At 44.8% G+C, this 26407-nt stretch overlaps 1 protein-coding gene across 1 annotated transcript in view; it reads left to right on the forward strand.

Moving 5' to 3' along the window:
* The first annotated feature begins 306 nt into the window (after positions 1-306).
* CNOT2 (CCR4-NOT transcription complex subunit 2) overlaps positions 307-26407 on the forward strand; it is a 66979-nt gene continuing 40878 nt past the window's right edge. The window contains exon 1 of the mRNA XM_040409877.1: positions 307-533. The gene's annotated coding sequence lies outside the window, so the exon portion shown is untranslated. The remainder of the gene's footprint in view (positions 534-26407) is intronic.

The following is a 26407-nucleotide window of genomic DNA, read 5'->3' on the forward strand; positions in this document are numbered from 1 at the left end:
CTGTGGGTCTATAAGTTGGGTATTTGTCATCACATTGAAATGGGACAAGGGGGGCAGCTGTCCTCTCAATTCAGTGGTCTGCCCTAGGCCTGGGCACTGTGCTGCCAGCATGGAGGGGACCCCATGGTCCTCAGGAGCAGAGGTGTGAAGGCAGAGCGGTAGTGCTGCAGGTATGAGGAGTGTACATGGCTGCGGAGACACGGCACCAGCGCAGCTTCCTCCTTTCTGGCCTGGGATGTGAATGAAGCCGCCAAAACGGCAGCTTCCTCCTCTTCCTCCCTCCCCCCGCCAGCACTCACAGGAAGGAGGGGGATCCCAGAGCACCGGAGAGGAGGGCGCAGTCCCCGAACGAGCAGGCCGATCCCCCCAAGCTAGGCCCGGGCCGCTTCCTGGTTACCAGCTGTCGTTGTCAGGGAGGGAGGAGAAGGAGAGCGGGTCACGGCGGAGGGTCAAAGGGGAAAGGTCACCCACCCAGCATCCTCCGGGTTGGAAACACAGCCATCTTGGTTCTGCGAGACAAGAAAATTCATGCGGTGAGTGTTTTTATTTGTCTGAGCCGTCAGTCTCAGGCGCCGTCTCTGCCGGGCCGGGCTCGGAGCAGTGCCGGGGAAGGCAGCGGTGAAGAGCCGGAGGCCGGCGGCCTGGGAGCGGGAGCAGGGCCCGGGCGGCCGCGGCGGCTTTTGTCTGGATGTGGCCGGGGAGGGAGGCAGGCAGGCAGTGGATGGAGGAGGAGGCGGCTGTACCACACGGCGATGCGGCGGGAAAGACGTGGGGGGTATGTGGCAGTGCCGGGGGGACGCCGGCTGAGCAGTACCACAGCCGCAGGCTGCATCCGGGCCTAGATAATGGCTGCAGTGATGGGGGCTGTCAGGGATGCTCTGCTGGGGACAGTTAGGCCTCTGGTGTGGGCCTGGGCGTCCAGGAGATCAGTGTGACACGTTACAGGTGTGGGGGCTGCAGCTGTCACTTCCTGCCCTGGGTGCATAGAAATGCCTGGTAGGCCGCTGCATGGAGTGCACATACAAAGTGGAGGTGTTACCAATGGCAACCAAGTGACAGCTAGTTCTCCAGCCTGCCCTGATGACAGCTGGTTGCTATGGGCAACATCCCCCGCTGGTGGTCATACGGTCATTGACACATGGGGTTCATTCTGTAGATGGCGCTTTATTATTGTCCTCATTAGGACTGTGTTGTCTTATCATGTGTGAGACAATGGACCTCAGGATGTGCCGGTGAAAAGTGGCGTTCTCGCCCATAGCGACCGAATGCAGGAGTCCGATTGGTTGCTGAGTGTTCTCCCCCCTCCCGAGATCTGCAGGCGCCCAAGCTTTTCGTTTCTAGACCATGATCTGGTGCAGCTTTACACCCATTTATTGTGCCCCGTGTCTGAGCCAAATGGTCTTGTTGCCCGTAGCTACCTAAGACACTTTCTGACATGAAAGAAGCTGTTGCTATGGGCGACAAGGTCTTAGAATGTGCAGAAGTGATTCTGCATGAAGGAGTAGGTGATGAGATCTCCGGCGTCTCCCTGTAAACTCGGGTACGCTTTTAGAGCAGCTTCATCTGCTTGTAAGGTCATGTTCACACAGTATTCTGCTTCAAAAGAAGCACCAAAAATGCACGCCGATCCTCCCTGTTGATTTTGGTGGGGAATCCATGTGTCAATCTTGATGCTACCTTCTTCCCCACTGGTGATTTAAGAAGTGACCTGTCCATTCTGGACTCTATCTCCACAACTCCCACTGAAAATAGGCAGGAATAAAAATCTTCACGAAAACACATATGGAAGAAAAAAAACTGAAAACATACAGGCTGCATTCACACTGTCAGTGATTGTGGGCAAATACCAGCAGAGGTAAGGTATGGTGGGGACACGTTCTCCTGTTCTGTTTTGGACCTGCTCCTGGTTTTGACCAAAATCGCCAAACAATGGACCTCATTCACCAAGACTGTTTAACAGGAAAACTGTCGTAGTTGCCCACAGCAACCAATCAGAGCTCACCTTTCATTTTTTCCGAACACTTTAAGAAATAAAAGGGGAGCTGTGATTGGTTGCTATGGGCAACTACAACAGTTTTCTGTTTTTGACAGATGAGGCCCACTGACTCTGAAAGCAGCAGTAACTATGTGTGCCCTCAGTACCAGGGCCTACCTTACCCTCTAAGGGCATGTCTGTGCTTGTAAGGGTTTGGCTACATGGCTGTCTTGGTCACGAGACAGCTGTTGCGCCCAAGGATTACTGTGGGATCATAGTGGAACCATGTGAACATAGATATGACACGGCTGGATTTTATGTGGTTTACGGGTCGTGACAAACGTGTCCTGCTGTGACCCCATTCATTTCTATGCTAGCATCGCTACACTGTGATCCTTGGGCGCCAAGGTGGCCATGCAGCTAAATTCTTACAAGGACAGATATACCCTCAGAGAGTGAGCTATGCTGGAACATGATGGCCGTGTAGCCGAACCCTTACAAGTACAGACATACCCTCAGAGAGTGAGCTATGCCGGACCATGATGGCCGTGTAGCAGAACCCTTACAAGTACAGACATACCCTCAAAGGGTGAGCTGTCGCCCATACAGGATGGCTGTATAGCTGAACCCTTACAGCTAGAGACATACCCTCAGAGGGTGAGCTGTTGCCCATACAGGATGGCTGTATAGCCGAACCCACAAGTACAGACATACCCTCAGAGGGTGGGCTATGCCGGACCATGATGGCTGTATAGCTGAACCCTTACAAGTACAGACATACCCTCAGAGGGTGAGCTGTTGCCCATACAGGATGGCTGTATAGCTGAACCCTTACAGCTAGAGACATACCCTCAGAGAGTGAGCTGTTGCCCATACAGGGTGGCTGTATAGCCGAACCCACAAGTACAGACATACCCTCAGAGGGTGGGCTATGCCGGACCATGATGGCTGTATAGCTGAACCCTTACAAGTACAGACATACCCTCAGAGAGTGAGCTATGCCGGACCATGATGGCTGTATAGCTGAACCCTTACAGCTAGAGACATACCCTCAGAGGGTGGGCTATGCCGGACCATGATGGCTGTATAGCTGAACCCTTACAAGTACAGACATACCCTCAGAGAGTGAGCTATGCCGGACCATGATGGCCGTGTAGCCGAACCCTTACCAGTACAGACATACCCTCAGAGGGTGAGCTGTCGCCCATACAGGATGGCTGTATAGCTGAACCCTTACAGCTAGAGACATACCCTCAGAGGGTGGGCTATGCCGGACCATGATGGCTGTATAGCTGAACCCTTACAAGTACAGACATACCCTCAGAGGGTGAGCTGTCGCCCATACAGGATGGCTGTATAGCTGAACCCTTACAGCTAGAGACATACCCTCAGAGGGTGGGCTATGCCGGACCATGATGGCTGTATAGCTGAACCCTTACAAGTACAGACATACCCTCAGAGGGTGAGCTGTCGCCCATACAGGATGGCTGTATAGCTGAACCCTTATAGCTAGAGACATACCCTCAGAGGGTGGGCTATGCCGGACCATGATGGCTGTATAGCTGAACCCTTACAAGTACAGACATACCCTCAGAGGGTGAGCTGTCGCCCATACAGGATGGCTGTATAGCTGAACCCTTACAGCTAGAGACATACCCTCAGAGGGTATGCAAAAATGACATCCAATGACAACAGAAATATTTTGACCAAAATATCAAGACCTCAATCTTTTTTTTTTTTTTTTCCCCCCCTTCTTGATCTCTGGGACAATGATAAAAAGGACTTGTGCAAAGGGACAGTCATGCTTACCTGTGACATCTAATCAGATGCTATTCTCTTTTTTCAGAGACCCTTTAGAAAATGAAAGCCGTGATGTGATTGGTTACTATGGGGAGTTCCTCCTCTTTCCCGTTGCACCAGTATCTCCCCCACTGTGTTTTCACATGAGGCTCTAATCTTCATTATACTGTACCTTTATGGAATGACTGAAGGTTAGGTCTTATTCACACATCTGTACTGAGTCATCTGTCTTGTATAGCCCCAGCACATGGACACTTTTTCATGTGGCATTGAGGTCCATATGTCCTCATAGACCTGGTGATCTTCTAAGACAATGGTCTCCAGGTCCATGTTCTGTGAGTCCAGAATAGGACATGCCCAGAGTTTCTTGCCCATGCCGAACAAGCAATGGTGTGAATAGAACCACTTCTATGGGCCTGTGTACTATCTTCATTCTAAGGGTACAGCCACACGGTCCGGTTTCTGCATGCAGTTTGAAGGCCAGAACCAGGAGTGAATTAAAAAAAGAGAAGTGTCTGGCCATTATACTTTCTTTCCTTTTATATTGCACTCCTGATTTTTGCCTTCCAAATCCGCATGCAGAAACCTGACTGGTTGGACCCTAATAAGCTCTAAGGATCGGTTTACATTATTGTCGCAGCTTTTGTTCTCAAAGGGATTGAGGTTGTCCCCAGAAACCTGTCCTAGAATGAGAGCAGGACTGGTTGCCTCCACTTGTTGAGCTGCTGGGGGGGGGGGGTGAAGGTTTGAGACCTCAATTTATGCTACAGTCTGGGACTTACATATACTACATATTGGAGAGTTTTCCTGTCAGGCTGCTCAGCCATGATGGCATATCATAGGCAGGATCGCATCATTACCATCTATCGTAGAGCAGTATACTGAGGCCCTGCCTCCTCACCCCGTAGGCAGCTCTGCAACTGGTGGCAACCAGTCCTGCTCACATTCTAGGATAGGTTGCTAGTGGCCATTTTGAAATCATTTCCAGAGAACCCCTTTAACGTTGCCATGATGACGATATCAGCCCATTGTCAAATATTTCAAAGAATCCTGACCGATCCCATAAACTGATCTGGATTTTCTGCAGATTACACTATCTATATTGGTACTAATTTGTACCATCCGAATTATGTTTTGTCCATGGATTCTTTATGCTACATTTAAACTGTGGCCCCCCCAAGCCATCCCGGTAGTAGCGCTGCAGTATCCAGACACAACCTTTTATGGAGCTGTGGTTTTACCAGCGCATAGCAGCTCCCGAAAACAGCTGATCGGCAGGGGTGCTGGAAGTCGGACGATCGCAATCTGATATTGCCAACCTATCCTAAGGCTTGGTCATCAGTCTTAAAGGGGTCCTCCAGGGTTTTTCATAAGAATGGCGCTTCCCCTGGATAGGGCATCAATATTAAATCGGTGGGGGTCCAACATTCGGGCTGTTCGGGAGTAGCTCTGGTGCTGGAACCTCAAAGCTTGTTCTAATAGTACATTCACATGAATGTAAGATGTACGTGCCCGTGCTGTGGACCACAAATTGCGGCCCACAGTGCATGGGCACTGGCTGTGTGAATCCCGTATTGCGGCACAGACCCATTCACTTGAATAGCAAGTGTAATTATCAGGTAATTATTCCTCTGTGCATCGGCCCTTGTAAAAGGACCCTAAGGCCTTATTCACACACCATGAAAACCACTGACTGCTAGAATAAGGGTGCGTTCACACAAATGAGTCTGTTTTGCGGACTACAAACCACAGATCGTGAAACATGGACAACGGCGAAGCCATAAAAGATAGGATATGTGCTATCTTAGGCTGCAACATGCGGATCGTGGGTCCGCGATGCCAGGTGCACACAGTCAGTGTCCGTTTTTTCGTATCCACTCTTTGTGGTCGTGTGGATAAACCCCAGGGCCGCTTTCACAGTCAGTGTTTGATCAGTGATTTCCATCAGTGATTGTGAGCCAAAATCACAGAACAGGATAAAATCTCCCCATTACATCTTATCTTTCATCTCACAATCTCTGATGAAAAAAAACTGATAAAACACTGTGTGAAATTGGTCTAAGGCTACATGCACACGACCGTTCTGTATTTTTGCAGTCCGCAAACCGCGGATCCGCAAAAAATGGTAGCCGCCCGTGTGCCTTCAGCAATTTGCGGAACGGGCGTCCGTCAATATAAATGCCTATTCTTGTCCGCAAAGCGCGGACAAGAATAGGACTTGTTATATTTTTTTAGCGGGGCCGTGGAACGGAGCAACGGATGCGGACAGCACACGGAGTTCTGTCTGCATCTTTTGCGGCCCCATTGAAGTGAATGGGTCCGCATTCGAGCCGCCAAAACGGCGGCTCAGATGCGGACCCAAACAACGGCCGTGTGCATGAGGCCTAAGGCTTAGCAGTTGGGAATTTGATGTTCCCTGCAGCGCGTTATCTTTTATCATAAAGGCATTGAATAATACATTAGAGAATTGCTCTCTTAGCAACTCCCCAAATATACTGTACAAAGCGGGTACAAGGTAATCGGACGCTTTAAAGAAAGTGGTGTTTGGGGAGGACTTTAATAATAGATAAGTAGCATACGTGGCTGATTGAAAGTACCATAACCCATGGGACGTAATCTTCAATGGCAATTGTCCTCTTCTCCAAGCACTCCCATCATCTCTCTGGAGCAGGCAGTTAACCAGTTACTCCTGCAAGCACTGGTCTTAATTATTGATAACCAATATGTCTTGTGCTGCTTTCGTGCTTATATGAAAAGACCTGTTCTTATATACCTGCAGTTTGTGCTTAATTATTGTACTCTTCTGAGATTAAAAGGAGGGAAACGTAATAGCAAACATCCCCCGCCAAATCGTTATCCCGTGAAAATAATGTTGTCTAAGGGTGGATTCACATGTACCATGGATCTCATGCCACTGACATAGCCACCGCTATATCCATATGTAAAACATACAAATTTATTAGGTTACTTTCACACTAGCGGCACGGACCTCCGGCAGGCTGTTCCGTCGGGTGAACAGCCTGTTGGATCCGTCCTGCTACTAGTGAACGTGTTTTCCCCCCGGACTGCCTCTGTGTCCCCATTGATTATAATAGGGGCGGAGGCACGGCGAAAGGCTGCCGGAATAAAACTACGACATGTCAGACATTTATTCCGGTAGCCTCTCGCCGTGCCTCTGCCGGAACTCTGCCCCCGCCCCCATTATAGTCAATGGGGACGGAGCGGCAGTCCAGGGGCACACGTTCACTAGCGGCAGGACGGATCCGACAGGCTGTTCACCCGACGGAACAGCCTGCCGGAGGTCTGTGCCGCTAGTGTGAAAGTAGCCTTTGAACAAAATATTTGTATAATCTGCATATAAGACATGCAGATTTTACCCTATGCAAGACCACCTCAGAACCTTTATGTAAGAAATGCTAATTGTGTGGCGGATTTGTCTGTGGTATAAAATTTATGGTGTGTGAATTAACCCTTACTGAAGGCTGGCTTTATAAGCCCATAATGTGAAATATACCAGTCTGAAGGCCGGTTTACAAGGCCCGATGGAGCAGATGATTGTTGGGAAGTGTCCCTTCCGATACCTGCCTGTTCGTCAGTGGAGGAGTTCACTGCATTTAACATATTTTTCGCCCTATAAGATGCACCGAGGTTTTAGAGGAGAAAAATAAGAAAAAAATAGTTTTCATCAGCCCTCCGCTCAGACCCCCAATGTTAAAGGGGTTATCCAATATCATAAACACCTCCCCCATGTGCCGGGCCCCTCACAGGTAATATACTTGCGCCGCTCATGGTCCCCGCACAGTCGCTGCTGCTTCTCCCTGTACACGGTCCGGTGAGCAAAGGGAGTGCCGTATTCACTGCTCCCTGCTCCCTGGTCCTCGTGTATTATCGAGCACTTCCATAATGGAAGTGCTCATTAGTATTCACACTATAAGATGCACTGAAATTTTTCTCCCACTTTTGGGAGAAATAAAGTGCGTCTTACAGAGTGAAAAGTGACATGTAGAGATCATCTCCACTGTATGGGCCCGGACAAAGATTCCGAATGCCATCACTTGTCTTCTTCATGGTTTCTGGGAAGCAGAGTGCTGTTTAGACAGCATGATCTGCTGCCCACAAACAGCATATGTCTGCATGAACGAATGTTTCACCCGGTGGATGAGCGCTTCTTCTCCACTGAGGAGCAGGCAGCTGTTGGGAAGGAACGCTTCCTTCTTGGCAGTCGCCTGCTCCATCCGGTCTTTATAATGTATGGCATTTCAGTAGTGGTGGACTCCCGCCTTAAGCACTTTTACGCACAACATTTAGCAGCATTTTTCATAATTCTTGTCCATGCTTTGTATAAAGACAGTGCAGTCAATAGGTTAACAAAAAAGACTTCACGCACAGTGGAAAAAATATCAGTGTGGGTATGCTGCTTATTTTTCAATGCCTTGTCCCACCCACACCAACAGTACCTTGTTTTCTCACCAATACCACTGCAGTGCCTATGTGTTATCTACACGTGTGACACAGAGAGGGTCAGCAGGGTATATGTGCATTTTAATTATAACTTCAAGGCTGGCATCCCCCTGTAAATCAGAAATCTGAATGCCCTCTGAGAGATGGGCTAGTAGATGCTATATGGAAATGGCATTTACTGCTGAGGTTTGCTTCCGGGTGTAAATCAGGTGGGTCTATGTGGCAGGGACTAACTACAGTGAGGAACAGAAGTATTTGAACACCCTGCAATTTTGCAAGTTCTCCCACTTAGAAATCATGGAGGGGTCTGATAATCACATTGTAGGTGCATTCCCACTCTGAGAGACGGAATAAAAAGAAAAAATTCAGGAAATCACATTGTATGATTTTTAAAGAATTTATTGGTCTTGCACTGCTGAACATAAGTATTTGAACACCTGAGAAAATCAGTGTTACTATTTGGTACAGAAGCCTTTGTTTGCAGTTAGAGGTCAAACGTTTCCTGTAGTTCTTGACCAGGTTTGCTCACACTGTAGCAGGGATTTTGGCCCACTCCTCCACATAGATCTCCTCCACATCTGTCAGATTTCGGGGCTGTCACTGAGCAACACAGAGTTTCAGCTCCCTCCAAAGATGTTCTATTGGATTTATTCATTGAGATAGGAACAGTACTCAAAGGGAAGGTATAGGGGTGGAACTGAAGGAAGTGTGTGGTATGTAACACTGAGACACCTGCCATCCAAGAAGCCTGCATCCTAGCCCAAGTCTCCTAGTGGGTCCTGATTGAAGGCACCACTGTCAGGGGCTTTACCTGGGGACTCTGTCAAAGCATTTTATACAATTTGATCCCCTGACGAACCAGTCTTATGGTGGGACTGGGGAAACGGTGCGTCGGGATTGTGTTTTAAGTATGTATCTGGTCATATTATATGATCTTGCCTTTTTGTTGGTACACTGCTAATAATTATCTCAGCATTAGCTACTCATTTACTATGCCACTTCTGATGATACTTTGGTGTGTAGGGTCAAATAGGGACCGGTAGGTTAGACACGAGGACAGGGAACCCCTACCATCAAGGGGTGTCCCTGGGATGAGGATTAAGAAGGGCCTATCGGGAAAGAACAGGTACTTTATCGTCCGCCTATTCAGGCCCTCTGTATATATCTTTGATACTATATACCTCAGACCATCATCTATTTCCATCATTCCTAACCTCCAGGGACCATACATTCGTATGATAGTGCTGAGATCTCAACAAACCGTGAGTAATGTCAACGACATGATTTGTCTGATTTATTTGGGATAACAAGTGTACCATTTGTTTGTACTAAAAGACCCACTTAACTGGGCTTGATCTGAGCTTACATTTTAAGATAATTAATAAAAGTTATATTTTAGATTAGGGGGAAGGTGTCCCAAGTGCAGTTCCAATTGCTCCGTAGCCCTTTCCAGCCTTGTGGAGGTCCACCACTTTGTCTCTGGTGTCTTTTGACAGCTCTTTGGTCTTGCCCATGGTAGTAGTTGGCGTCTGACTGACTGTGGGGTGGACAGGGGTCTTTAAAGAGCTCAGACCAGAGCTACTAAGTTAGATTAACGAGTGGAGTAGAGGTGGACTTTTTAAAAGCACAGTAACAGGTCTTTGAAAGCCAGAATTCTTGCTGTTTCTCAGGTGTTCAAATACTTCTGTTCAGCAGTGCAAGACAAATACATTCTTTAAAAATCATACAATGTGATTTCCTGATATTTATTTTAATTTTTTATTCTGTCTCTCAGAGTGGGAATTAGGGCTGAAACGATTACTCGATTAAATCAAGTAATTTGACACCAAAAAATCCTCGATGCAAATTTTTTGCATCGACGATTCGTTTGTGTCATGTGACCACGGAGCGGGAGTGAAGCGCTTGCTATTACTCCCGCTCCGTGGTCTCCCGCTGCGCTTGAAATACTCACCTTTCCAGCAGGGGGCCTCCGGACACTTCACAGTACGTCCATGGTCCCGCGCTGCTCTGACGTACAGACGCCATGACCTGACGCACTGTGTGACGTCAGGCGTAGAGTAGCGCAAAACTATGGAGTGTCGACAGCGCCCCTGCTGGAAAGGTAAGTTGGTGAAACCGAGGGGGTGGGGCGCGACTAAGGCCGGGCGCCTTGAGTGCACAGCGTCATAGAAACCAGTGATGCTGTGCAATCCGGGTGTCAGGAGGAGCTGATGGCACAATGGGGGCAGAGCTGATGGCACAATGGGGGCAGAGCTGATGGCACTGGGGGAGCAGAGCTGATGGCACTGGGATGGAGATGAGCTAATGGCACAAGGGGGCAGAGCTGACGGCACTGGGGTGGGGGAGAGCTGACGGCACTGGGGTGGGGGAGAGCTGACGGCACTGGGGGGAACTGATGAACTTGGGCTGATCGCACAGTGGGGAACAAAGGGTGTTGGGGACTAATGGCAGGGGGTCTGATGAGTTTTTATAAAGGAAAACAGTATTATTTTTTTCTTATTAGATTACTCGATTAATCGTAAAAAATAATCAATAGAATACTCGATTACTAAAATAATCGTTTACTGCAGCCCTAGTGGGAATGCACCTACAATGTGAATTTGCAAAATCGCAGGGTGTTCAAATACTTCTGTTCCTCACTGTATATGTGCACAAAGTGTTCCCCAATCTTCCACCGCGGGTGTCGGAGTTAAAGGGAATGTGTCGTCAGAAATTGACCTTTTGTTTAAATCAGGTTTTTATGTTAAACCTATTGTTAATGGGGTTCTCCAGGATGTTCATATCAGCTTTTAAAGGACAGCGCTGTCCATCTAATAGTGGCTCTGCTTGGTATCTCAGCCCCATTAACGTGAATGCGCTTAGACCAAGTGCCAAATGTACGGATAGGTCAAAGTACTCCCGGAGGCTGGGATACTGAAATCTGATATTAATTATTAAAATCCCTGAGAACCCCTTCTGTTAATATTGATTCTTAAGCAAGTGCCTGCAGCCTGCCCCCTGAAATAGGAGATTACTAACCTGCTCCACACTCTCCATCATCTGGTCCTGCACTTTTTACATCCAATAGGGCACATGCCCCGCTCCAGCTAATAACTGGTTTCAGTGGTGACGTACCGCTTGTGGCCACTTCACCGCTGGAGCGGTGCTTGTGACCATGCGGAAGATGGAGGCAGCGAGAAGGACCAGAGCGGTGTGGTCTTCTATTTTAGGAGGCAGGCTGCAGGCACTTGCTTAAAAATGAATATTACCAGAATACCCCTTTAAAGCATTGTTGGTGTTAAATTTGATTTTCCATGACTAAATGTGAAAATAAAAAATCCTAAAATCCTGCAGTTCTTGCACTCGCCACTAAGCCAATAATAGTTACCACTGCTTGGTCTTGGGACTGTTAGGCCCTGCTGGCCACTTGATGACCACCCTTTACAAGCAGACGTCAAACCTGACTGCGCAGTCAGCAAATAATGTAGACATGTCTACACACAGAGCAGTCAATCTGCCAGGACCTTCTAGCCATGTCACCCTCCTACCTGCTTACAATAGAAGAAGCCAGGGTGCCGCCTCTGCGCGATGAGAGACTGTGTCTGGCAAATGCAATGGGTATTTTGGCTTTTGTGTGTTAGTATGTCTGTACCATATTTAAAAAAAATACCACTCCTAGGAAATGGACATAGGCCGTGTTCACCTCTTACATGCAGATTTGCGGCATGGATATGTAAGCAGCTTATCCGCAGCATAATTTAGTACAGCAAAGTAAGGGCTCATTCAGACGGCCTTATGTGTTTTGTGGTGCGCAAATTAGGGATCTGCAAAACATGGATACCGGCCCGTGTGCGTTCTGCAATTTGCGGACCACACATGGCCGTCACTCCTAGAAAATGCCTACTCTTCTCCGCAATTGTGGACAAGAGTAGGACATGCTCTGTGTTTTTTGCTGTCCGCATCTTTTTAAACTCCATAAAAGTGAATGGATCCGCATGTTATCTGCAAAACTGTGGATAACATGCGGAGTACAGTATATGGTCATGTGAATGGACCCTAAATTGGATTTTAAAAATGTCATCTATATGTTGCAGAAATTGACTGGGTCTAAACTGACCTGTGGTGAGGATCTTGATATCCACAGACTCAATTCTTTCTGTGGATTTTCATTTCAGATTTCATTCTGTTAAATGCATTGGTGGGGATCCAGGGCAAATCTTGAACAAAATCTGCATGTAACGTGGTAGATAAAAAAAAAAAAAAAAAAAAAAAAAAAAAAATGCAGCAAAATCTTAATGAAAATCTGCATCCAATCCTTTCCTATGTTCGTGTGGCTTTGTTCACGTGTCTGCTGGAAATCCGAGACTGCCCCTGTGGCTTTGCTGCAGACGTGCTGCTGTGTGTCTAGCAGATTCGCACAAGGATTAGTTCCGTTGTTACTCAATGGACCTAATCCTCGATATTTCCATTTGAAATTAGCAGTATGCCACTTATTTCTATGTTGGAGTTTACACTAACTTGCAGGCAAAACGCCATGCGGAAACTTTCTGTTGCATGTGAATGCGGTTGTGCAAACCCTTAGGGCTGTCTGAAAACCATCGAGTCCTTTGCGGGAATTGCATTCCGTGTGTAAGCATGATCCTCTCTTTCAGACTGCAGGAGCGCAGGGCATTATACTGATTTATAATGCTGTGTGCCTCTGCTTGACCTTACAGATACAGAAGTGATATCAAGCAGAGGCACACAGCATTATAAATCAGTATAATGCCATATGATCTTACAAGTCCATAACAGAGGATCACGCTCACACAGCTTCTTGCTAATCGTCCCATTGACTGCGGAGTGTTAGTGCTGCTCGTTCTCAATCCCGCCGCCCAGTCAGGATGCTTTTCATAGATTGTCTGTCCGGGCTCTGGAAGCCCTAAGCTCAGCAGTAATGAAGCTCGCAAGTGCATATCACCTGCAGTCCCATGTCCCCCCAGACCATGTCACCCCAGATCTCTGTGTAGTGTGCTCATGGCAGCGTCCTCACTCCTACTTTACTGTTTCTTGCAGTGAGGTTGTGGACATGCAGCGGCCAGTACTTACCTTTCCTGTAGGGGCTCTGCTCCACAGCTCCCTCCGCCGCCTTCTCTGCGCGCTGTACTGCCGTCCTGACGTCGCACAGCGTCGGGACATAGTGCATGCATATGTGTCAGGGCTGAAAGTGCAGCGCGGTGCGGGCCGGCGTTCAGTTTCCGCATGAAAAAAAAAAAAAAAGCAAAGTGTACATGAAATTTGTCCAATGTCATCCACTCTGCTAGTACTGTATTTTATGTTGCATTTTTCAGTATGAAAATCTGCGGTTGTACGGCCTGATGTGACCTGGTGAGTTGAGACATTCCCACTTAAAGGGGTTCTCTTCTCCAGGAATTAAGAAAATGAAAGTACTTAAATATTACTTCAATGTAAATATATTCCCAAATACTTTTCATTAGTTATAATGCCTCGTTTTGTCTAGGGAGCAATCATCAGGGGAAATAAAATGCCCGCCGTCCTATTAGTACACACAAATCCTGTCCTAATCGCACCTCAGGACAAGTTGCTTCAGAACAATGAGGTAAATAGCTGCCGCTTCCTCCTCTCTGCTCTGCTTGTCAGGGATTATGATTCTGAATACAGATAAGATCTGCTGAATCTGTGGAAATGGAGTTCTTGAGGAGGCATGAAGTACAGAGAGGAGGTGGGGTTAATAAGCAGCAGTACTTGTATGCAGTGTCGGATTGGGGTGCCTAGGACCCACCAGTAAAATTTATTTTGGGGGACCACCGTACGGATACATTCAAATATAATAAATAATCTAACAAGTTTTTTATATGAACATAGGCTGGTTGAGGTGCTGTACATGGAATATATGTGTTTAGTGCAGTAAATCTAATGTGTTATGTGCCACTTGTGCAGGGGGTGTGAAACTAGGGGCCCACCGGGGGATTCTCCTGTTCCCCTGTGGGCCAGTCCAAGCCTGCTTGTATGCAGTCTTCATTACCACAGTCTGTCCTCTCTGTACTTCATGTCTCCTCATGAACTCCATTCCTACATAGATTCAGCTAAAGATCTTATCACCTGTATTCATGATCATAGTCCCTGACGAGCAGAGCAGAGAGGAGGATGAGGCAGCTCTTTAGCTCAGTGTTGTGAAGTAACTTGTCCTCCTGTGTGACTAGGACAGGTTTTGTGTGTACGAATAGGGCAGCAGCCATTTTATTTCCCCTAATGATTGCTTCCTAGACAAAATGAGCCATTATAACTAATGAAATGTATTTCGAAATATATTTATAATAAAGTAATATTTAAGTATTTTCATTTTCTTATTTCCTGGAGAATCCCTTTACTTGGATTGGCTAATCCAGGGGTCGATCCCCCAAGAGCAGGGAGTCTGTTGCTTAAAGAGTAGGCAGAACCAGGGGCAACTCGCCACTGCCTCTTTGAAATTCCTGACACATGAACCTTGTTACTATGTACTCATTAAAGGGAACCTGTCACCTCCACCATGCTACCCTCACTGAGCGTTTCTAAATGTTCATTGTGTTACCCTAAACATAGAAATTACACTTTTAATTTCATTTGCAGACGAATTCAATAAGAATTATACATTTTTGTACTTCCCGCCTTTTATGCAAATTAACATGAGTCATATCTTACTTGTTTGACCAGAGAAGAGTCATATTTTTTAAGCTCTGACTCATCTCAGGGTAATTTGCATATGTATTAAATCGTTTTTTTTACACAATAAAAGCACACAGAGCTATGGGGACTGGGTATTGCAGATGTGCTAGCAGCCCATGTCCTCAGCTCTATACACAAAATCCAGGTGACAAGGTTCCCTTTAACCCCTTAAGGACTTAGGACGTACCGGTACGTCCTGTGTAGTTTTGATCGCTGTCGCACGGCCGGCAGTGATCGGAACAGGGTGCCTGTAGAAATCATTCAGCAGGCACACTGTGACAATGCCTAGGGGGGTCCTGTGACCACCCCCCCCCCGCGTTGCCGATCGTTACAAACCGCAGGTCAATTCAGACCTGCGGTTTTTAGCGCTTATGCAAGTTTCTGATCCCTGCGGTCAGTGACCGCAGGGATCAGAAACCTCAAAGTGCCCATATTTTTGAAAGTTAACCCCCCCGCAGCCCTCTGTGTTTTTGTGCCTGCGGGCGCAGCGGGGGGGGGGGGGGGGGGAGGATTGCGGGCGGTGCGGGAGGCGGGTGGGAGACGTGTGGGGGGTGGGTGCGTGATCTTATTTTCAGGATGGCCAAGCGGTTGAATCAAAGCGTCAGCTCATTGCTGACACTCCGATTCAAATGGCAGACAATCTGTGCAGATGTCCGCCGTTTTAACCCCTCCCATGCCGCGGTCCGTAGTGACCGCTGTATGGAAGAGGTGAAGAGGGAGGGAGCTCCCTCTCCTATCGGAGGGCTGCTGTGCCTTTGCAGCCCCCGGATGGGATGGGGTGACAGAGGGAGGGAACCCTCCTCCCTCCCCCCTTCTCTGTATGCTCAGTTGTGGCAGACGGGGAAGGTTCCCATGTCAACAGGACGCCTTCTCAGGCATCCTGCTGTCCATGGTGCTGAACAGATCTGTGCTAAAGGCAGAGATCTGTTCAGACAAAGTGTAAGTAAAATACAGTACAAAACACTATATAGTGTACTGTATTATACAGACATCAGACCCACTGGATCTTCAAGAACCAAGTGGGTCTGGGTAAAAAAAAAAATGTTAAAGTGAAAAAAATGTAAAAAAACAAACATTTTTTTCCCTGATTAAAAATTTAAAAAATAAAATTCCCTACACATGTTATATATCACCGCGTAAAACGGTCATGTTACATTCCCCGCACGGTGAACGCCATAAAAAATAAAAACTATGATGATAAATTTTGCTCACCTTACTTCCAAAAAAAGGTAATAAAAGTGATCAAAAAAGTCGTATGTACGCCAAAATAGTACCATTCAAACCGTCGTCTCATCCCGCAAAAAATGAGCCCCTACATGAGACAGTGGCCCAAAAAAAAAAGAAAAAAAACTATGGCTCTCAGACTATGGAGACGCTAAAACAAGTTTTTTTGGTTTCAAAAATATTGTGTAAAACCTTAATAAATAAAAAAAGGTACAAATATAAGGTATAGCCGTGTCCGTAAGAACCTGCTCTATAAAAATATCACATGACCTAACCCCTCATGTGAACAACGTAAAAATAAAAAATGGTGTAAAAAAAGCCATAATTTTGTCACCTTACATCACAAAAAGTGTAATAGCAAGCGAACAAAAAGGTATATGCACCCCAAAATCATACCATTAAAACAGTCATCTCATCCTGCAAAAAATGAGACCCTAACTAAGACAATCACCCAAAAAATAAAAAAAACTATGGCTCTCAGACTATGGAGACACTAAAATGTTTTTTTTTGTTGTTTCAAAAATATTGTGTAAAATACATTTTAAAAACTAAACATATTAGGTATCCATGCGTCCGTAACAACCTGCTCTATAAAAATAGTACATGATCTAATCTGTCAGATGAACGTTGTAAATAATAAAAAATAAACTGTGCCAAAACAGGTATATTTTGGCAAATTTTCCATTTTAATCCATTTTTTCCCGTAACAATGCAAGGGTTAACAGCCAAGCAAAACAATATTTATTGCCCTGATTCTTTAGTTTACAGAAACACCCCATATGTGGTCGTAAACCTCTGTACGGGCACACAGCAGGGCGCAGAAGGAAAGCCATGCCATATGGATTTTGGAAGGCAGTTTTTTGACACCATGTCCCATTTGAAGCCCCACTGATGCACCCCTAGAGTAGAAACTCCAAAAAGTGACCCCATTTAAGAAACTACACCCCTCAAGGTATTCAAAACTGATTTTACAAACTTTAACCCTTTAAGTGTTCCACAAGAGTCAATGGCAAATGGAGATGAAATTTCTGAATTTCTATTTTTTTGTTACTTTGCTTCACAAAAAGTGTAATATAGAGCAACCAAAAATCACATGTACCCTAAAATAGTACCAAAAAAACTGCCACCTTATCCCGTAGTTTCCAAAACGGGGTCACGTTTTTGGAGTTTCTACTCTAGGGGTGCATCAGGGGGCTTCAAATGGGACACATGGTGTAAATAAACCAGTCCAGCGAAATCTGCCTTCCAAAAACCACACAGCGTTCCTTTCCCTCTACGCCCTGACGTGGGGCCGTAGAGTGGTGTACGACCACATATCGGGTGTTTTTGTAAACCGCAGAGTCAGGGCAATAAATATAGAGTTTTGTTTGGCTGTTAACCCTTGCTTTGTTAGTGGAAAAAATGGATTAAAATGGAAAATTTGGCAAAAAATTTAAATTCTGAAATTTCATCTCCATTTGCCATCAACTCTTGGGGAACTCCTAAAGGGTTAATAGTGTTTGTAAAATCAGTTTTGAATACCTTGAGGGGTGTAGTTTCTAGAATGGGGTCACTTTTGGGTGGTTTCTATTTTGTAAGCCTCACAAAGTGACTTCAGACCTGAAAATTCAAGATTTGCATCTAAACTTCTAAGCCTTGTAACGTCCCCAAAAAATAAAATGGCATTCCCAAAATGATCCAAACATGAAGTAGACCTATGGGGAATGTAAACTAATAGCTATTTTTAGAGGTATTACTATGTATTCTAGAAGTAGAGAAATTGAACTTGGAAATTTGATAATTTTTCCCAAATTTTGGTAAATTTGCTATTTTTTTTTTTATAAATAAAAGTGATTTTTTTTTTTACTCCATTTTACCAGTGTTATGAAGTACAATATGTGACGAAAAAACAATCTCAGAGTGGCCTGGATAAGTAAAAGCGTTTTTAAGTTATCACCACATAAAGTGACACTGGTCAGATTTGCAAAAAATGGCCAAGCCCTTAAGGTGAAATAGGGCTGAGTCCTTAAGGGGTTAAAGGGCTTTTACCATCTCAGACAATGGGGGCATATCGCTAGGATTGTCTGATAGGTGCGGGTCCCACCTCTGGGACCCACACCTACAACGAGAACAGAGCGAGGAGAGCTGTGGCTGGAGGACACCCCGGATTTCTTGACGTCCATCCACCACCAAGCGCTGCTCCCATAGAAGTAAATGGGAGCGCACCACGCGCGGCCCCTGCTCCCATTCATTTCTATGGGGCAGAAGGAAACAGCCGAGCCAGCACTCGGCTATTTTTGGCGGGCCCCATTCAAATGAATCGAGGGCGGCTGTGCATGCGTAGTGCGCCCTCCGTTCATTTCCCCGCTCCGTTCTCATTGTAGGTGCGGACCCGCACCCATCAGACAATGGGGGCATATCCTAGCGATATGCCCCCATTGTCTGAGATGGTAAAACCCCCTTTAATGAGACAATGCTTGCAAAATGCATTGGAGAAAAAAAAAATCTTGTTCCCTTAGTGTCAGGGTGTTGTCAGCTTAGGGTATATACAGTCGTGGCCAAAAGTTTTGAGAATGACACAAATATTAGTTTTCACAAAGTTTGCTGCTAAACTGCTTTTAGATCTTTGTTTCAGTTGTTTCTGTGATGTAGTGAAATATAATTACACGCACTTCATACGTTTCAAAGGCTTTTATCGACAATTACATGACATTTATGCAAAGAGTCAGTATTTGCAGTGTTGGCCCTTCTTTTTCAGGACCTCTGCAATTCGACTGGGCATGCTCTCAATCAACTTCTGGGCCAATTCCTGACTGATAGCAACCCATTCTTTCATAATCACTTCTTGGAGTTTGTCAGAATTAGTGGGTTTTTGTTTGTCCACCCGCCTCTTGAGCATTGACCACAAGTTCTCAATGGGATTAAGATCTGGGGAGTTTCCAGGCCATGGACCCAAAATGTCAACGTTTTGGTCCCCGAGCCACTTAGTTATCCCTTTTGCCTTATGGCACGGTGCTCCATCGTGCTGGAAAATGCATTGTTCTTCACCAAACTATTGTTGGAAGAAGTTGCTGTTGGAGGGTGTTTTGGTACCATTCTTTATTCATGGCTGTGTTTTTGGGCAAAATTGTGAGTGAGCCCACTCCCTTGGATGAGAAGCAGCCCCACACATGAATGGTTTCAGGATGCTTTACTGTTGGCATGACACAGGACTGATGGTAGCGCTCACCTTTTCTTCTCCGGACAAGCCTTTTTCCAGATGCCCCAAACAATCGGAAAGAGGCTTCATCGGAGAATATGACTTTGCCCCAGTCCTCAGCAGTCCATTCACCATATTTTCTGCAGAAGATCAATCTGTCACTGATGTTTTTTTTGGAGAGATGTGGTTTCTTTGCTGTCCTTCTTGACACCAGACCATCTTCCAAAAGTCTTCGCCTCACTGTGCGTGCAGATGCGCTCACACCTGCCTGCTGCCTGGGAGTGCGTCTTACGGGGCAAAAAATACGGTAGATATGTCTTATAAAGCGAAAAATACGGTATATGGAATGTTCACATATAGGATTTTAAAGAAACACTCCCACAAAAATAAAAATAAATGTCTGACCTGTTAGGCCCCTTGCAGACGAGCATGTGTCCTGCTGCAAGTCCGGATCTGGCCTGACCTCCCAGCACTTACGGGATAACATAGCATTATATTGATTTATGATGCTATGTAACCCTTACAGTTCTGGAATGTATTGGATAACACGGACAGCATTATGTCAGTGTTATCCAATACATTCCAGAACTGTAAGGGTTATATAGCATCATAAATCAATATAATGCTATGTAACCTGGTCAGTGCTGGTAGGTCAGGTCGGGAGCTGTACTGTGGACTCGCAGCGTGACACATGCTCGTCTTCAAGGGGCCTTAGAAAGCTACGTGATGGAAACTGTAGTGAAGGTAATCTTTTTACCAGTTGCTATATTTGTGAGTTATCCCCTTCCTGCTGATGCTCAGATTTGTGAACTGACACAGAACAGTTAGTGCTGGGTCCATGACACAGCTGAGGATCAGAAGGTAGATTATAACTCAGAAATATAGTCGCTGGTAAAAGTACCTTCATTAGAGTTTACATCATGTACCTTTCTAACTGCCAGAGAATAAAACATTTTGTGGGAGTTCTTCTTTAAAGGGGTTCTGCAGTTTGTTTAATTTGATCTATCCTCTGGATAGATCATCAGCATCTGATCGGCGTTGTTCCGACACCCGGGCCCCCCACCGTTCAGCTGTTTGAGAAGACAGCGGCGCTCCAGGAGTGCTGCGGCCTTCTCACTGTTTACCGCTGGCCCAGTGACGTCAGGACTAGCATCAATTGGCCTGGGCGGGGCTAAGCTCTGTTCACTTGACTGGAGCTTAGCCCCGCCCAGGCCAGTTGATACTAGTCGTGACGTCACTGGGCCTGCAGTAAACAGTGAGAAGGCCGCGGCGCTCCTGGAGCTCCGCTGCCTTCTCAAACAGCTGATCGGCGGGGGTCCCGGATGTCGGACCTCCGCCTATCAGATGCTGATGTTCTATCCAGAGGATAGATCATCAGTTTAAACAAACTGCAGAACCCCTTTGTTATAAAAACTGATGGAAGTATTTTTTTTAACAACAATAATAATAATAATAATGCTATCTTTACAACCAGCTTTCTAGTAATTAGGGCAGTTGGACAGTTTATCCACCCCTCATTTTCCCAGAGGTTTCCACAGAATGACCTATTTTCTCCTCAGTGGGAGCTTCATACAAATTGCCGCTCCTTGGGACACGCTTGCTGTTCTTCATGGATTTTTTTTGAGCCAAAGCCAGAAAGATGTTTCATAGTAAATATTTTATATCCATTCAGCTGGTTTGCCATGTGAATGTCTAGGGCATGAATGCATGTGTCCGCTGTGTTAGCGGATAACCCATATCTTATAAGATGCTGGTCAGTTTGTGTGAAAGAAAAGTCTGTCTCTGGCCTTTTCCAGGGGCTCCTAAATCATGAGTGGCCATACTTCATTATTAGTTGTTGACTACTGCAAGACAGTAGACAGATTTATGGGCTCTTTTTTGCCAAGTTTGCTTTTGCTATGGATGTATTACTTCCACTGCTCCATAACTATCCATCCATGTTCTTTTTTTCTCATGAGGGTCTGTACTGTAGTTTTGGCTGATAGTCTTACACAATGCAGCTCGTCGGATGCAGTGAAAGAAAGAAAGAAAGAAAGAAAGTGAACTTAAAAAAATGCTGTAAAAACAGTTGTCAAAGTTACCCACAGCAGCTAGTCAGATTCAGGGCTAGTACTGATTCCGACTCCAGCTTAAATATTATCTGTTATTAGTATTGTGTAATTAAAAGGGTTTTCCAAGACTTTAGAACTGATGACGTATCCTCAAGATGTGTCATCAGCATCTGATCAGTGGGAGTCCAATACCCTGGGACCCCTGCCGATCAGCTGTTTGAGAAGTCACCAGCACTCCTGTGAGTGCCACGGCCTTCTTCATGCTTACCAAGCTTGGTGCCATACTTTGTTGTCACTGGCCTAGGAAAAGCTGAGAGAAGGCCACGGCACTACAGTGAGCGCTGGTGCCTTCTCAAACAGCTGACCAGCGGGGGGCCCCAGGTGTCAGACCCCCCCCCTGATTAGATACTGATAGAAATTTACTGACAGACTCTAGCTTTAAAAATATTATTATTAATTTATTAACTTTCATATCAATTTAGAAAAGTTTAGAAACCATAGATATATTTTATTCTTTATCAATCTAAGGCCCTTATTTATTAAAATCAGCGATTTTAGCTTGTGAGTTTCATTGGGGAGAGTGAGTGTCTGTAAATCGTTGCGGAGTATGTCAGCGCTATGTAAGTGAGTGGATTAAATAGTAAAATGAACAAGCAGGCGGTTCTGGTGGTGATAATCAGTTCTCCCCTCTCCTGTCCTTATATTATACATAGTGATAAGCAGGGGGTTCTAGTGGTGGTGATAATCAGTTCTCCCCTCTCCTGTCCTTATATTATACATAGTGATAAGCAGGGGGTTCTAGTGGTGGTAGATAATCAGTTCTCCCCTCTCCTGTCCTTATATTATAAATAGTGATAAGCAGGGGGTTCTAGTGGTGGTAGATAATCAGTTCTCCCCTCTCCTGTCCTTATATTATAAATAGTGATAAGCAGAGTGTTCTGGTGGTGATAACACCATGCAACAAAAAAAATTTTTTTCGTCTGCTACTGGGCAAAAAACATTTGTCCTATACTAAATCGAGTCACAAAATTTTGCTATGCATAAGTATGCCTAAATGAATTCACTTGGAAAGCATTGAATAATTTTGAACAAAAAGAGTTTTACTCCAACAATTACCTGATCTACATCAAAGTTTGCATAGTAAACAGTGTATGAAAATGTAATGGAATAACACATTTTCGAAAAGTCTCGTTTTTCAGTTTAAAAGTCTTACTTGAGCAAGGCCCAGTACTGTTAAACGTGCTTCAGGCACCGGCTTTTGCGTTTGTGAATGGTCATATTTTCCCATTGCAAAAACCAGCAGTAGTCCCCCATCATATTGGGATCCAGCGGCCTTGATACCTGTTCTCCATTGTAGAAATATCTTTATGGAACCGCTCTCCATGTTTGTCACTTACGTGTCCCAAATTGGGTGGGAAAAAGTCAAGATGGGAATGTAAGAAATGCACTTTCAATGACATTCGGCAGACAAGTTGTTCATATTCTGTAAGCATGTTGTCTACTAATTCAGCATAGTTTGCAGCTCGATTGTTCCCAAGGAAGTTCTGCACTACTAGCACAAATGCATCCGCAAGTTCCAGAGGGTTGAGTTTTGTTCTGAATGTGTCATCATGCATTAGTTTGTTGATTTCGGGGCCAATAAAAATTCTGGCCTTTATTTTAGCATCAGTTTTAAGTGTGCTAAACTTCTCCTTCAAATACTGGAAACCATTTCCATCACAATCAAGTGCAATTTCAAAAATTTTCATTAAACCAAGTTTAATATGAAGTGGTGGAAGAGAAACTTGAAGTGGATCGACCAGTGATTTGTGTTGTACATTGTACTGACCAGGGTGTATTTGATTTAAATCAAAATGATTTAAATCACGATTTAAATCACTAGTCAGTAAGGCTTGATTTAAATCATAGTTTTCTACATAAAGACTAATTCTTGCTGGTATAACTTATAATATGCAAGTAGATGAAGATTTAAACAACTTTTCATATTAGTTTGATTAGGTTGATTCTGCATTCATAGGTTTGTAGAAGTTAGGATTAAGGTATTTTTCTCAACTCTGTTCATGTTATAAAATTTTTGCTGTGAAGAAGAGGCATGTGATCTCTGCTGAGTCAAATTCAGTTTTGAGAACTGCAAAAGTAAACCAAGCATCTGTGATAATATCTTGTAGGCAGAGAAACTGCCCAATAATCTTACAAAAACCTCTGGAAGAGCTTGACATTGTGAATGGATTAATGGAATTTATTTACCAAACAAATTACACATATAGAAACATAGAATGTGTCGGCAGATAAGAACCATTCAGCCCATCTAGTCTGCCCAATATACTGAATACTATGAATAGCCCCCGGCCCTATCTTATATGAAGGATGGCCTCATGCCTATCCCATGCATGCTTAAACTCCTTCACTGTATTTGCAGCTACCACTTCTGCAGGAAGGCTATTCCATGCATCCACTACTCTCTCAGTAAAGTAATACTTCCTGATATTACTTTTAAACCTTTGCCCCTCTAATTTAAAACTGTCCTCTTGTAGCAGTTTTTCTTCTTTTAAATATTCTCTCCTCTTTTACCTTGTTGATTCCCTTTATGTATTTAAAAGTTTCTATCATATCCCCTCTGTCTCATCTTTCTTCCAAGCTATACATGTTAAGGTCCGTTAACCTTTCCTGGTAAGTTTTATCCTGCAATCCATGTACTAGTTTAGTAGCTCTTCTCTGAACTCTCTCCAAAGTATCAATATCCTTCTGGAGATATGGTCTCCAGTACTGAGCACAATACTCCAAATGAGGTCTCACTAGTGCTCTGTAGAGCGGCATGAGCACCTCCCTCTTTCTACTAGTAATGCCTCTCCCTATACACCCAAGCATTCTGCTAGCATTTCCTGCTGCTCTATGACATTGTCTGCCTACCTTTAAGTCTTCTGAAATAATGACCCCTAAATCCCTTTCCTCAGATACTGAGGTTAGGACTGTATCACTGATTTTATATTCTCCTCTTGGGTTTTTACGCCCCAGGTGCATTATCTTGCACTTATCAACATTAAATTTTAGTTGCCAGATTTTTGACCATTCCTCTAGTTTTCCTAAATCCTTTTCCATTTGGTGTATCCCTCCAGGAACATCAACCCTGTTACAAATCTCTGTGTCATCAGAAAAAAGACACACCTTACCATCGAGGCCTTCTGCAATATATATTAAACAATATGGGTCCCAGAACAGATCCCTGAGTTACCCCACTGGTAACAAGACCATGGTCTGAATATACTCCATTGACTACAACCCTCTGTTGCCTGTCCCTCAGCCACTGCCTAATCCATTCAACAATATGGGAGTCTACGTACAGCCTTATTCTACATAATTAAAAAACAAATCTTTATTTCATGATGGAATAACCTTTGGATGGTAATATATTTTCCTTTTTAAAAAGCATTTTATATTAAAAAAAATAAGATTTTTTTTTTTAATTTTTTTTTAAAATCATAGATTTTTATCCACCCTGGTACTGACCAACTGTGTGCTCGACTCTGAGAGGCCACTGTCTCATTTTGTAATGATTGTTGTCATCACGACTGTTCCATAGGCGCCAGAAACACATGATTTGTGTACTCTAACTGTGGGCCAAGCAGCAGTGCTACCACTTTCAGGTCAGCACAAATTTTCCATTTATGTTCTGAGTATTTGATCATTTTCAAAATTAACTCCATAGAAGCATGGGTCTCTTTCATTCCAACCACATGAGCCAATGGAACAGATGGTTTTTCGTTACCATTGTGCAACAAGACAGCTTTCAAACTTGTTTTGCTAGAGTCTATGAATAGCCTCCATTCATCGGGAACATGTGTACCATCTAACTCCATCATAAGACCATTTACATCAGTACAGAAACAGACATTGCTTTCCATTGCATAGTATGCAGCTAACTTGGTGTGTCGATGACGAAAGAGTGAAGTTGTGGTGCCACGTTGTAGCAAATTCCATTCCTGAAGTCTAGAAGCTAGCAGTTCTGACTTTTCTTTAGATAATGACAGATCTCTTACCAGATCATCTAAATCTGATTGGCTCAGCAAGTGCGGTTGACCCTCCAGTTGTTCTAGATCAGGAAATACATTGTGACAATCAACATCTTCTTCTTCATCAGGATCAGAACCATCTGTATCAATTGCCGTTCCTGCTGTGGGAGGGGCAGGCACTGGATTCTCTACATTGTGTGGTACTGGTTTAAGAGCAGACTCAGTCAGGATACACAATTTGTGACTTTTTTTCTCTTTGAATATCCAGCGATTTTAGTCATGCAAAAGTAACAGTCTGAATGGTGATTTTTCTGCTCACGCCAAACCATAGGCACTGCAAAAGCCATTCCTATCCTTCAACCACTGCGTTAGCCCAGAGTAATACACAGTGCAACAAACATGAGGTGCCCAGCTTTTATCTTGTTCTCCAATTTTACAGTCAAAGTAATACTTGTAAGCAAGATGCACTCGCTTTGTCAGATTCTTGCGCTGATCATAAGTAGTGTATTTGCCACATATGTAGCAGAAATTGTCTGGATCGTTAACGCATTTGTGTTTATCCATCTTAAGTTTCAAAACTGATAGCACTATAAGGCCCCTTTCACACGGGCGAGTATTCCGCGCGGATGCGATGCGTGAGTTGAACGCATTGCACCCGCACTGAATACCGACCCATTCATTTCTATGGGGCTGTTCACATGAGCGGTGATTTTCACGCATCACTTATGCGTGAAAATCGCAGCATGTTCTATATTATGCGTTTTTCACGCAACGCAGGCCCCATAGAAGTGAATGGGGCTGCGTGAAAATCGCAAACATCCGCAAGCAGATGCGGTGCGATTTTTCACGCACAGTTGCTAGGAGACGATCGGGATGGAGACCCGATCATTATTATTTTCCCTTATAACATGGTTATAAGGGAAAATAATAGTATTCTGAATACAGAATGCATAGTAAAATAGCGCTGGAGGGGTTAAAAAAAATAAACTAAGAATTTAACTCGCCTTAATCCACTTGCTCGCGC

The sequence above is a fragment of the Bufo bufo genome, chromosome 1, assembly GCF_905171765.1.
Source record: "Bufo bufo chromosome 1, aBufBuf1.1, whole genome shotgun sequence".
In the NCBI taxonomy this organism is placed as follows: Eukaryota; Metazoa; Chordata; class Amphibia; order Anura; family Bufonidae; genus Bufo; species Bufo bufo.